The following is a 14,593-nucleotide window of genomic DNA, read 5'->3' as shown; positions in this document are numbered from 1 at the left end:
ACCAGTAATGCTGAAGAAGTTGAAGCTGAATGGTTCTATGAAGAACTATAAGACCTTCTAGAAATAACACCCAAAAAAGATATCCTCTTCATTATAGGGGACTAGAATGCAAAATTAGGAAGTTAAGAGCTACCTGGAGTAACAGGCAAATTTGGCCTTGAAGTACAAAATGAAGCAGGTCAAAGGCTAACAGAGTTTTGCCAAGATAACACACTGGTCATAGCAAACACCCTCTTCCAACAAAGGAAAGAATAAACAAAATGAAAAGACAACCCACATTCGGGAGAAAATACTTGCAAATGCTGTGACCAACAAGGGATGTCTCCAAAGTTTACAAACAGTTCATGAGGCTTAATATCATCAAAACAAACAACCTAATTAAAAAATGGCCAGAAGACCTAAATAGGTATTTCTCCAAAGAAGACATACAGATGGTCAAGAGGCACATGAAAAGATGTTCAGCATCTCTAGTTATTAGAGAAATGCAAATCAAAACTACAATGAAGTATCAGCTCACACCAGTCAAACTGTCCATCATCAAGAAATCCGTAAACAATAGGGATGGTCCAGTGGCTAAAACCCAGAGCTCCCAATGTAGGGCACCTGGATTCGATCCCTGGTCAGGTAACTAGATCCCACATGTCACGAAGAAGGTCAGAGATTGTGAGAGCTGCTACTAAGACCCAGTGCAGCCAAATAAATAGTTAAAAAAAAAAAGAAATCCACAAAAAATAAATCCTGGAGAAGAGAGCAGGGAACTCTCCTATAGTGTTGGTGGGAATGTAAAATGATACAGCCACTGTGGAGAACAGTGTGGAACTGTTCTCCTTAAAAAACTGAAAATAGAACTACCATTTGTCCCTGCGACCCTACTCCTGATATAAAGCCAGAGAAAAATGGTTCAAAAGGATACATGCACCCCAGTGTCCATCATAGCACTGTTTACAATAGCCAAGACGTGGAAGCAAGCTAAATGTCCATCTTAAGAAAATGATATTGTATATAATATGGCTGGATTAGACAGAGGAGTGGGTAAAGATGCACATATATACAATGGATTATTATTAGTCAGCTATTAGAAAGAATGAAGTAATGCCATTTGAGCAACATGGGCGGACCTGGAGATTGTCATACTGAGTGAAGTGAGACAGAGAAATAGATATATTGTATGATATCCCTTACATGTGGAGTCTAAAAAGAAGTAATATAAATGAACTTATTACGAAACAGAAACAGACTCACAGAGAACAAACTTATGGTTTCCGGCAGGAAGGATGGGAGAAAGGATAGTTACAGAGTTTGGGATTGACTGGTACCCACTGCTGCTGCTAAGTCGCTCCAGTCGTGTCCAACTCTGTGCGACCCCATAGACGGCAGCCCACCAGGCTCCCCCGTCCCTGGGATTCTCCAGGCAAGAACACTGGAGTGGGTTCCCATTTCCTTCTCCAAAACTGTGGAAAATTCTGAAAGAGATGGGAATACCAGACTACCTGACCTGCCTCTTGAGAAACCTGTATGCAGGTCAGGAAGCAACAGTTAGAACTGGACATGGAACAACAGACTGGTTCCAAATAGGGAAAGGAGTACGTCAAGTTTGTATATTGTCACCATGCTTATTTAACTTACATGCAGAGTACATCATGAGAAATGCTGGGCTGGGAGAAGCACAAGCTGGAATCAAGATTGCTGGGAGAAATATCAATAACCTCAGATATGCAGATGACACCACCCTTATGGCAGAAAGTGAAGAGGAACTCAAAAGCCTCTTGATGAAAGTGAAAGAAGAGAGTGAAAAGGTTGGCTTGAAGCTCAACATTCAGAAAACAAAGATCATGGCATCTGGTCCCATCACTTCATGGGAAATAGATGGGGAAACAGTGGAAACAGTGTCAGACTTTGTATTTTTGGGCTCCAAAATCACTGCAGATGCTGATTGCAGCCATGAAATTAAAAGACGCTTACTCCTTGGAAGGAAAGTTATGACCAACCTAGATAGCATATTAAAAAACAGAGACATTACTTTGCCAACAAAGGTCCGTCTAGTCAAGGCTATGGTTTTTCCCGTGGTCATGTATGGATGTGAGAGTTGGACTGTGAAGAAAGCTGATCACCGAAGAATTGATGCTTTTGAACTGTGGTGCTGGAGAAGACTCTTGAGAGTCCCTTATACTGCAAGGAGATCCAACCAGTCCATTCTAGAGGAGATCAATCCTGGGTGTTCATTGGAAGGACTGATGCTAAAACTGAAACTCCAATACTTTGTCCACCTCATGCGATGAGTTGACTCACTGGAAAAGGCTCTGATGCTGGGAGGGATTGGGGGTGGGAGGAGACGGGTAAGACAGAGAATGAGATGGCTGGATGGCATCACCAGCTCGATGGACATGAGTTTGAGTGAACTCTGGAAGTTGGTGATGGACAGGGAGGCCTGGCGTGCTGTGATTCATGGGGTCGCAAGGAGTCGGACACGACTGAGCGACTGAACTGAACTGAACTGAATGTATGAAAGTGAAAAAGGAAAGTGAAGTCGCTCAGTTGTGTCCAACTCTTAGCAACCCCATGGACTGCAGCCTACCAGGCTCCTCTGTCCATGGGATTTTCCAGGCAAGAGTACTGGAGTGGGGTGCCATCTCCTTCTCCGTTGTACACGCTTCTATATTTAAATTGGATAAACAACAGGAACCTACTGTAGAGCACAGGGAACTCAGGTCAATGCTGTTTACAGCCTAGATGGGAGGGGAATCTGGGGGAGAATCAGTTCAGTTTAGTCGTGTGCGACTCTTTGTGACCCCATGGACTGCATCATGCCAGGCCTCCCTGTCCATCACCAACTCCTGGAGTTCACTCAAACTCATGTCCATTGGGTCAGTGATGCCATCCAACCATCTCATCCTCTGTCATCCGCTTCTCCTTGCACCCTCAATCTTTCCCAGCATCAGGGACTTTTCCAATGAGTTAGTTCTTCAGTTCTAGTGGCCAAAGTATTGGAGTTTCAACTTTGACATCAGTCCTTCCAATGAATATTCAGGACTGATTTCCTTTAGGATGGACTGGTTGGATCTTGCAGTCCAAGGAACTCTCAAGAGTCTTCTCCAGCCCCACAGTTCAAAAGCATCAATTCTTCAGTGCTCAGCCTTCTTTATGGTCCATCTATACATGACTACTGGAAAAACCATAGCTTTGACTAGACGGACCTTTGTTGGTAAAGTAATGTCTCTGCTTTTTAATATGCTGTCTAGGTTGGACATTGCTTTTCTTCCAAGGAGTAAGTGTCTTTTAATTTCCTGGCTGCAGTCACCACCTGCAGTGATTTTGGAGCCCAGAAAAATAAAGTCTGACAGTGTTTCCATTGTTTCCCCATCTATTTCCCATGAAGTGATGGGACCAGACGCCATTATCTTAGTTTTCTGAATGTTGAGTTTTAAGCCAACTTTTTCACTCTCCTCTTTCACTTTCATCAAGAGGCTCTTTAGTTCTTCTTCGCTTTCTGCCATAAGGGTGGTGTCATCTGCATATCTGAGGTTATTGATATATCTCCCTGCAATATTGATTCCAGCTTGTGCTTCATCCAGCCCAGCGTTTCTCATGATGTACTCTGCATGGTGGAGAGTTCTGACAAAATATGGTCCACTGGAGAAAGGAATGGCAAACCACTTCAGTATTCTTGTCTTTAGAACCCCATGGGGGAGAATGGATACATGTATATTTATGTCTGAGTCCCTTTGGGACTCAAAGATCAAAGATCCCGAGTACTGCAACTGAGACCTATATAGCCAAATAAATTTAAATAAATTTTAAAAATAAAAATCACTGTCTATGGCAGCTATAGCTTTACAAAATACATTTCTTAAATAATAAGACTTGAAAGTTTAAATTACCCCTTGATCCATGGGCTGCAGAATGAATGTTGTACTAGCAGGCATGTAAACACTGTTAATCTCATTGCCCATCTTCCATCAGAGCTCTTGGGTGACCAGGTGCATTGTCAATGAGCAGTAATATTTTAAAAGGAATCTTTTTCTTTTTTCCTGAGTAGTAGGTCTCAACAGTGGGATTAAAATATTCAGTAAACCATATTGTCAAAATATGTGCTGGATTCTTTCATCCAGACCCCTCAGACTTTCTCCATATCAACAATAAGGTTGTTTTACTTTCTTATCACTCTTGTGTTCACTGGAGTAGCACTTTTAATTTCCTTCAAGAACTTTCCCTTTGCACTCACAGCCTGGCTATCTCTTTGGTGCAAGAAGTCTAGCTTTTCTATCTCGTCCTTCAACGTGCCTGCCTCACTAAGCTTAGTTCATTTCTAGCTTTTGATTTAAAAAAGAGTGTGACTCTTCCTCTCACTTGAACACTTAGAGGCCATTGTAGGGTTCTCAATTGTGTCTCAGGGGATGCCTGGGGAGGCTCAGGGAGAGGGAGCGAGATGCGGAAGGGTGGGTCAGTGGAGCAGTCAGAACGTGTATAGCGTTTATGCATTAAGCTCACTGTCTTACACGGGTGCAGTCCATGCTGTCCCCAAACAGCTACAACAGTAATGTCAAAGACCACTGCTCACAGATCACCATCACAGATATCCTGACAGTGACCATTTCTGAAATTTTGTGAGAGTTACCAAAGTGACACAGAGTCACGAAATGTAACAGCAAATGCTATTGGACAAATGGTATTAATAGACTTGCTCGATGCAAGGTTGCCACAGTTGTTCAATTTATAAAAACAAAACTGCAGTATCTCCAAACTGCAAATAAGTGAAGAGCAATAAAACAAGTAGTTCCCTGCATAGTATTTCGTACCTACTAAGTGATCAATAAATATTTGTAGAATGAATGCAGTACAATTGGTTCACTCTTTGTTTGGGAAAACAAAACCACTGTCATGTGAAAAGAGACATTTAGCTTGTTCTGTGTGGTCTCAAAGGACAGATCAGGAAGTGCAGAACTCTGATAGAAAAGCTCTGTTTTCCAGTTCCAGTTGCCCAAGGATAGATTTACTGACCTGTGACATGAGGTCTCCACCAGCAGAAACGGGGACATCACTGAAGAGGCAGAGAGTTGAATGTTTCTCAGTTCTGAGGCCGGACCACCCCAGTTCAAAGTCCAGCTAAGCCACTTACTATCTGGGAGGTTTTGGGGCAAATCACTAAATCTGGCTGTGCCAGTCTCTGTGTCTACAAAGTTGGAATGCTTTCTTTGATGCTAAGATGCAGTTACTTCAACATTTCTAAATGAGGATGCTTATCACAGTCATTGTCAGCCAGATGGCAGCGGTGGCATAGTTGTCTGCCCATGTTGGGCATACTTGGAATGAGCTGTGTGCAGTTGTAGGACTCCATGTGTACTGAGCTTGACTGTCTTTTAAAAAGTCTTAAAAGGCTGTGGCATAGATTGGCATTGAAAATTAACATTTTTTGTGTATTCAGAAAGATAAGGGAACAGCAGTGGGGTGTAAATTTCAGATTAGTGAATGCTGTTTACTGTTGATGAGATTTTTTTCTTTTTTTCAGGGTTAATAACCTAATGATAAGTCTTGAACTCAATAGTATCTGAGATTCAGTAACTGTGGCATCTCACTTGTTACTTCCTGAGGTTATTATAAGGGTTGTAAAGTTGTAAGGATTAACACCTACCTGTAAATGGCCTAGAACAGGGCCTGGTGCAAAGTCAGCACCTTGCAAGTACTGTTGTTGTTTTATTTTTAAATACTTAGTCATCATTGATTTCAACAGTTGCTGCCTCTCATCTAGCTTCTGAGGGGGTGCCATAAGCATTAAGGTCATGGAGATTGCGAAAGGACAGTCAGGGTTTCTCTAAAATAGAGTCTCAGAAATTCAGAATTGATGCCACTGAAGTTGAGAAACCCTCTGACAACGCAGGAAGTTCATTTAGATCCAGACATTTTAAACTCAACAAGACTGATCGAAAAAGAAGACTCTGGGAATAAAACATCGAGGTTGGGGCTTCCCCAGTGGCTCAGTGGTTAAGAATCCACCTGCCAGTGCCGGGGGACACAGGTTCCATCCCTGATCTGGGAAGATCCCACGTGCCGCTGAGCACCATGACTGCTGAAGCTCACATGCCCCAGAGCCCGTGCTCCCAACGAGAAGCCACCGCAGCAGGAAGCCCACGCACCGCAACTGGAGAGTGGCCCCCACTCTGTAACTGGAGAAACCCCGGGCGCAGCAACGAAGACCCAGCCCAGCCAAAAATAAATGTAAAAATCAGGGTTATGGCAGCACCGGCCTACTCTCTCTTTCTCAGCAGCTTGCGTGCTGACCCACATTTCCCTCCACCCCGTCACAGCTTGGCAAGGATTCCACAATTCCGAAGATTTATCACTTATAAAAGACTCAGTTTCACTCTAAACACCAACTGACCCTGCAGCAACAGGAGAAAGCCGGTGCTTCTCCATACTTCCTTGCCTGCCCCTGCCTCAGACCCAGCAAGGCTACCTGTTCCCAGGAAGTAGCTTAGTTAGGAAAAGATGTTTTGCATTGAAACAGGGTGGTTCTGATACCAGACGGCTCCATCTCAGAACACCTGTTTGGGTGCGAAATGATAATTATTGAAAGAACACAATATTGAGATTTCCCTTTGACAGATGCTCTTGTGTTCTCAAAGCCTCTTACTTCCTTCTTAACAAATAGGCAGTAGAATGCATAGGGAACCAGGGCTCATTATGTGTACCGCCTGGGCTGAGACTCACACCTGTATATTGTATCTTCTAGTGTGTCAGCCCCTGCTTTGCAGCACACAGCAGTTAGCCAGTCATTGGTTAAAATGTCCCTTATCTTATTCCAAGCACTAAGTTCACTTCTGCCAGAGCTTCATGAGGGTCAAGCAATGAGGGAAGGCTCCAGGGTTTGGAGAAGGAGTCGAGGGTCTCGGGAGATCTTCCAGCTCTCTCACCCCAGGACACCAATGGAGTAAAGGCATGAAGGACCAGCAAGCTCTGAAAGTATTTTAGGGTGCTACCCACCCTTCTCCAGCTCCCTCCTTCCTGGCTTGAAAAGTGTGAAGATTCCATCATTTACACCAGATTGACAACCCAGGTAAGGAAAATCAGTTTTCATTATGGCTGGTGTAAGTATGTGCTTGCAGGCAGGCTCACAAAAACCATCAGCAGGACTGGGAAGCAGAGAATTTGCACAGCTTGCCAGAGTGTGCTCAAAGTTGATAAAATAATCCTCTTGTTTTGAGGTGTGATTCAATGTGGCCTGTCTTTACCACGAAGACTCAGGCTCAGGACAAAGTGTAATTATGAAATCCTGGAGCATCTTAGAGGGAAGTTGCTCAATAAACATCAGGTGCTTTAATATTGCTGAGTCAGTCATTGTGAGAAGACTTGCAGAAGCGTCAGGCTCCAGGTGTGGAGGTGACACTGAAAGCATGAATGCCTCCACTGCCATAAAACTATATTTTTTATTATTATAAAAATAATACCCGTTTATTATGGGAGGATACAGAAATGTGTAAATTTAAAGAAAAATAATGTCACCTATATAGTTCCATGAAATTAAAAGACACTTGCTTCTTGGAAGAAAAGCTATGACCAACCTGGACAGCATATTAAAAAGCAGAGACGTTACTTTACCAACAAAGTTATGTCTAGTCAAAGCTATGGTTTTTCCAGTAGTCATGTATGGATGAGAGAGTTGGACCATAAAGAAAACTGAGTGCCAAAGAATTGATGCTTTTGAACTATGATGTTGGAGAAGACCCTTGAGAGTCCCTTGGATTGCAAGGAAATCAAACCAGTCAGTCCTAAAGGAAATCAGTCCTGAATATTCACTGGAAGAACTGATGCTGAAGCTGAAACTCCAATACTGTGGCCACCTGATGTGAAGAACTGACTCATTGGAAAAGACCCCAATGCTGGGAAAGATTAAAGGCAGGAAGAGAAGGGGACAACAGAGGATGAGATGGTTGGATGGTGTCACTGACTTGAAGGATATGAGTTTGAGCGAGCTCTGGGAGTTGGTGATGGACAGGGAAGCCTGGCACGCTGCAGTCCATGGGGTCACAAAGAGTCGGACATGACTGAGTGAACTGAACTGAACTGATACAGTCCCATCCCCCAGAAAAGTTTGATGTTTCCTTTTCATCTTAAAAAGATAATATGTAATACATATGATACAAAACTAGTATCATATTGTATTTACAGTACTGTAACTTTTACTTGAAATAGTTTCAAACAACACAAAGTTGCAAAGATAAACCAGCACAAGGAATACCTGCGTGCCCTCACCTCATCTGCATTTATCTGTGTTCTCTCCAGCTAGCCACCCGTCAAACATTCATCTGTCTGTAATTCAAGGGTGAGTTTCATCTATCAAGGCTCCCTTACCCCTAAACACTTCAGTGTGTATTTCCTAAGGACAAGGATTTTTTTCCTTTAACGTGACCACAGTTGTCAGCATAACAAATTCATAAGCTTACGTTGATTTAAGAATTTAATCTATCTTCCATATCCCAATGTAATCAATTAAGTGAAAAATGTACTTTATGGCAGTTTGCCCTCCAACACAGGATCCAGTCAAGGGTCAGGTACTACATTTGATCGTCAGATCTCTTTAGCCTTTCTGATTCTGGGACGTTTTCATGTTGCTGTTAGTCCCTCAGTCGTGTCCAACTCTTTGCCACCCTATGGACTGTAGCCTGCCAGGCTCCTCTGTCCATGGAATTTCCCAGGCAAGAATACTGGAATGGGTTGCCATTTCCTCCTCCAGAGGATCTTCCCAGTCCAGGGATCGAACCTGCACCTCCTGCATTGGCAGGAGGATTCTTTACCGCTGTGCCACCATGGAAGCCACAACATTTACATGTTTATCTTTTGTGACATTGACATTTAAAGAAAGCAGTCTCCATCCCTGCCCCCTAACACACAGCTTTCCCTTGTAACTGAATGTTCCTTATTCTGCATTTGTCGGGGTTCCTTTGTGATTCAACAGAGGCTATGCATTCTGCACTGGATACTGAGTAGGTGAAGCTGTGTCCTCCTTGAGGTGTCACACCTGGAGACAGTATTCTGCTATCCTCACTGATGACGTTAATCTGATCACCTAGTCAGGGCTTGTGTTTGCCCAGTTTCTCCACAGTGCCATTACTTTTTGTTTTTGTTTGTTTTTGTTTGTTTTCCAATCCTCCTTTGCAGTTTATGTCTGTGGGGAGACAGTTTAGGATCATGCAAATATTCGCTTCTCATCAAAATCTCCCCTGAGATTTAGCATCCATTGATGATGCTTGCCTGCTTCAACCTTGACCATGACAGTTGCCAGATACACTCTAGCGCCTCCTCAACATTTGCCAGTTGGCCCTTATCTCTTTTTTTTTTTTAAATTGGTAAGGACTCATTAATTCTTCTCAATACAATTTCTCACACATCCAAAACAGTCAGATAATCTCTCAGTACCACTTCCCCCTATGGACCCTTCACCTGGAGCTCTTCCCCTCTTCTCCACTTCAGACCCGTGGTCTGCTGGCTGCTGCAAAGCTGCCTCCCTGAGAGTCTCACTTCTTACAATATAAGGAAGTTCATGCCTCTTTTTTTTTTTTTCCTCTCCTGTGTTGGATCATGTTTCCTGAAACCTGCACCTTCCTCTTTCGTAGTTTCTCTCTGTTTTGAAGAGAAGACATTCTTCTCTAACCTTCTGAGAAAAAGCAGGCAACATTTTTTTTTTTTGAGCATATGTGTTTCTAAAAATGTCTTTGCTTTTTCTCTCACTTTATTGATAATTTGGGTATTGAATTCTGGGTTTGAAGTCATTTTCCCCGAGACTCCTGAAGACATTGCTTCAGTGTGTTTTAGCTTCTACTATTTGCTGCACAGGAAGCCCAAAACCAGTTTGATTCCTGGTTCTTTTGATGTAACCCGAGACTTTGTATATCAAGTTTTTGGTTTTCATTCTGCATATTTTCATTTAAGATTCTTGTTTCCTCTACCTCTTATGATCTAAAATTTCTCAGTGTAGCTCCTTGTTAATTCATCTCACTGAACTCTGGGGTGGGAACTTTCAGTTTGAAGACCTATGTCTTTGAGGTTGTAAGAGGTTTTTTGTTTTCTCTTTGTTCATTTCTTCCAGGTGTTTTCTTACTCTCTTTCTAAAACACATATTCAGATGTTGGACTTCCTTGATGAATGCTTTAATTTTCATACTGTTTCTCTTTTATTATCCATCTCAACTAACTTTCTGGGAGTTGTTTAACTTTATCTTCCAAACTTATTAGTGACATTTTTATGTTGGTTATCTATTTTAAGTTTCTAAATGCCTTCTTTATCTATTTTTTCTTTTCTTTCGTTTTTTAGAGAATACTGTCTTGTGAACAGAATACATATATCTTCTTGTCCTAGAATGTTATTTATATTTTCTTTGGAAAAATATTTTTGTTTTCCTTCTCTCTTGGGTTCTTTTTCATTTAATAGCTTTTATCTCAAAGATATTCCTTGTGATCCTTTACTGTCTTCATAGTTAAGAACAAGGTATTAAATTAGCTCATATGCCTCACTGTAGGCAAGCTTTTTAAAAAATATTTTAATTTAAAAATTTGAAACTGCAATAAGATACACATAATATTTACCATCATAATATTTTCAAGTGTACATCTCAGAAGTGTTAAGGACACTCACATGGTTGTACAAACTCCAGCTCTTCTCCTCTTGCAAAATTGAAATTCAATATTCATTTAACAGCAACTGTCCATTTCCCCCTCCCTCCAGACGCTGGCAACCACTCTTCCACTTCTGTCTTTATGAGTCTGACCACTTCCGGTCCCGTAAGTGCAGTCGTACTGTGTCTCTCTCTGTTGATGGGCTTCATAATGGCCTCAAGGTTCATCCATATTGTCCAACATGTCAGAATTTACTTCCTCTTTAAGGCTGTGAAATGTAGTCCATTGTGTATACGCATCACATTTTGTCTATCCATCATCTGTCAGTGACACAGACACTGGGGCTGCTTCTGTCTTTTGACTACTATGAATAATGCTGCTATGGACATGGATGTGCAAACACCTCTTGAAGACTCCGCTTTCAGTGCTCCTAGGTATGTAACTAGAAGTGGAATGGTCAAGTCATATGGTAATTCTATATAACTTTTTGAAGGCCTACCGTTGTATTTGCACCATTTTATATTCCTATCAGTAGTGCACAGTATTCCAGTTTTTATACATCATTGTCAACGTTTGGTGTTTTTGGTTTTTTTTTACATAGTAGCCATCCTAATGAGTGTGGGCAAGCAGTTATATGTGTATAGTTTTAGGCCCTGCTTTTTCCACAGAAAATGATCTTGAACATTTTTTTCCCATGTCAATAGGTATTTTTTTAAAACCTGATTTTTAATGACTGTCCTATTTAACAGTTTTCATAATGTTAACATTTTGTGTCCAGTAATTTGCTGAAACTGCAATACTTTGGCCACCTCATGCGATGAGTTGACTCACTGGAAAAGACTCTGATGCTGGGAAAGGTTGGGGGCGGGAGGAGAAGGGGGCGACCGAGAATGAGATGGCTGGATGGCATCACCGACTCTGTGGACATGAGTTTGAGTGTACTCTGGGAGTTGGTGATGGACAGGGAGGCCTGGCGTGCTGTGATTCATGGGGTCGCGGAGAGTCAGACATGACTGAGCGACTGAACTGAACTGAACTGAATTTTTCAGGGATAAATAATGTTATATTGAATATTCTTATAAAGAAATCTTTGTGTACATGCCTGATATTTTCTTTAGTGGCTAATGTCTTAGAGGCTGAATTGCTGGATAAGAGGTTATGTTTTTGATATGTATTGCAAGATTACTTTTCTGAAAACCTGCATCAGTTTATATTCTCACTAGCAGTATGAAAGTATCATCGTGCTGCATATTATCAGACAAAATTATTTCAATGTATGATCACAAACACAAGGTCAGAAAGACTATATATATCAATAGATAACAGTGGTTAACTCTGAGAATAGTTCTGGTTTTTCATACAAGTGGTTATGTGAAATGCTAGATGAATTTTTATCATTTGTATTTTTCAGTTAAGATTGTATTAATGTAAATTTATATAAAACATTTTAATTTCCTAATTTAAAAAAGAAATAGTTGAAATTATACACTTATTTCAATATGTATGTTTGTTGGTTTTATTAAAATTTTTTCCTATTTATTATCTTTCTCCTTTTGTGAAATAGCCACTCAACTTCGTCTAATTTCTTGAGTTGTTAGAACTTTTTATATATGAATTCACTTCATCATACGTGTCAATAATATTTCCCCCTTTTTCTTGTTTATTCTTCAGAAGCTAAATATAGGTAGCTACATTTATTCATCTTTTACTTTATGATTATCAGCTTTTACAGATTTTTTTTTTTTACAGCTTTTCTTCATTCTGAGGTCAGATATTCTTAGGCCTATTTTTTATGTGTTTTATGTGTTGTTGTTGTTATTGTATGTGTTTTACGTGTTATTGAGGTCATGTCCAACTCTTTATGACTCCATGGTCTGCAGCATGCCAGGCTCCCCTGTCCTTCACTATCTCCTGGCGTTTATTCATATTGATGTCTATTGAGTCAGTGATGCTATCTAACCATCTCATCTTCTGCCCTCTCCTCTTTTTGCCTTCAACCTTTCCCAGCATCAGGGTTTTTTCCAATGAGTAGACTCTTCACATCAGGTGGCCAAAGTATTGGAGCTTCAGCATCAGTCCTTCCAGTAAATATTCAGGACTGATTTCCTTTAGGATTGACTGGATTGATCTCCTTTCAGTCTAAGGGACTCTCAAGAGTCTTCTCCAACATCACAGTTTGAAAGCATCAGTTCTTCAGCACTCAGCCTTCTTTATGGTCCAACTCTCATATCCATATATGACTACTAGAAAAACGATAGCTTTAACTAGATGGACCTTTGTCTGCAAAGTAATGTCTCTGCTTTTTAGTATGCTGTCAAGGTTGGTCATAGCTTCCAAGGAGCAAGCATCTTTTAATTTCATGGCTGCAGTCGCCATCTGCAGCGACTTTTGGAGCCCAAGAAAGTAAAATCTATCACTGTTTCTGTTGTTTGCCCACCTATTTGCCATGAAGTGATGGGATCGGATGCCATTATCTTCGTTTTCTGAATGTTGAGTTTTAAGCCAGCTTTTCCACTCTCCTCTTTCACTTTCATGAAGAGGCGCTTCAGTTCCTCTTTGCTTTCTGCAGAGGAAGGAAGGAAAGAAGTGAAGTCGCTCAGTCGTGTCTGACTCTTTGCGACCCCATGGATAGTAGCCTACCAGGCTTCTCCGTCCATGGCATTTTCCAGGCATGAGTACTGGAGTGGGTTGCCATTTCCTTCTCCAGGGGATTTTTCCGACACAGGGATCGAACCCAGGTATCCAGCATTGTAGGCAGACGCTTTTACCGTCTGAGTCACCAGGGAAGTCATTCTGCCATAAGGGTGGTGTCATCTGCGTATCTGAGGTTACTGATATTTCTCCCGGTAATCTTGATTCCAGCTTGTGCTTCATCCAGCCTGGCATTTCGCATGATGTACTCTGCATATAAGTTAAATAAGCAGGGTGATAGTATACAGCCTTGATGTACTCCTTTCCCAATTTGAAACCAGTCTGTTGGCCTGGGGACCCAGCGGCAGAGGGCGTGTTCCGGAGGGTCCGTCCCCCTGCAATCCCTGCCGGGCTCTGACGACCACAGCAGCCTGGCTGTACCGGTGGCGCCAAGCAACCGCGCAGTCCTTACTGGGCTTAGGGCGCAGAGGGCGGTGCCGCGAGCTCGCGGGGCGCCAGGGGGCAGCAGAGGACACGGCGGCGCAGGGCAAGCGGGAGCCGAGCGGCAGGCCCGGAGGACCGGATCGCACTACCACCTTGCTTGACGGCTCTCAACAGATGGCTCCGCTCCCATTTGCTGACTTGACCTGCGGCTCCTCTTCCTATGCCCCACGGTGGTCCGGCGCGAGTTCAGTTGGACCTACTCCATTCCCACGGCCCTCTGCTCAGCCATCCTAAGCAGGATCGGGTTCGGGCCGCCCCGCCCCGGGGCGTTGTCGTCCAGACCTTCTCCCCATGGTCCTCTGCGTGCCCTTCAGGCCTCCTCGTCCGTTGCGGTGTCTCCGAAACTTTCTTCCCAGGGTCCTCTACGCGGCCGTTCAAGCGCCCTTCTGCGTGTTGAGCCTGCCCCCACTGGCGCGTTTTCTGCCAGACCTTCTTCCCAGGATCCTCTGCGCCGCCGTGCCTATCGCCTTTCGGCGCGTTCAGGCCCCCTCCGCCCGCGTGGCCTCTTCTTGACCTCCTCAGGGTCCTCTGCGGGTCGTGCCTAGTTCCTTTCCTCACGTTCAGACCGCCTCCGCTGGTGTGGTCTCGCCCAGACCTTCTTCCCAGAGTCCTCTGCGCGGCCGTGCGTAGTGCCCTCCGCACGTTCAGGCTCCCTCCGCCCGCGCGGTCTCGCCCAGACCTTCTTCCCAGGGTTCTCCAGGCGGCCGTGCCGCAGGGAGTTTCTGCGTGTTGGGTCCGCACAGAGCTCTGTCCGCTCTGCGCGGCTGAGGCGCGTAAGTGGAGTTGCCGCGGGAAGGGAGTTCGCCTCGCGGGTCCCGGCTTAGCGGTCCCGCGCCCAGCGGTGTGTGATA

General features: G+C 43.3%; 1 protein-coding gene across 5 annotated transcripts in view; it reads left to right on the top strand.

The window, feature by feature from the left end:
- Nucleotides 1–14,242: 14,242 nt before the first annotated feature.
- RAD52 (RAD52 DNA repair protein) overlaps nt 14,243–14,593 on the top strand; it is a 28,236-nt gene continuing 27,885 nt past the window's right edge. Inside the window, exon 1 of one of the 5 annotated variants that reach the window (XM_055395295.2) lies at nt 14,243–14,515. The gene's annotated coding sequence lies outside the window, so the exon portion shown is untranslated. Of the gene's footprint in view, nt 14,584–14,593 lie in introns of all 5 variants that reach the window. The other 4 variants (XM_055395286.2, XM_055395296.2, XM_055395287.2 and 1 more) reach the window with 4 other exon arrangements.

This window comes from Moschus berezovskii, chromosome 6 (genome assembly GCF_049115385.1).
Source record: "Moschus berezovskii isolate FMDL1 chromosome 6, NW_MosBer_1.0, whole genome shotgun sequence".
Taxonomy (NCBI): domain Eukaryota; kingdom Metazoa; phylum Chordata; class Mammalia; order Artiodactyla; family Moschidae; genus Moschus; species Moschus berezovskii.
Note: the sequence above shows the minus strand (reverse complement) of the source record. Positions and strands in the feature narration are given on the sequence as shown.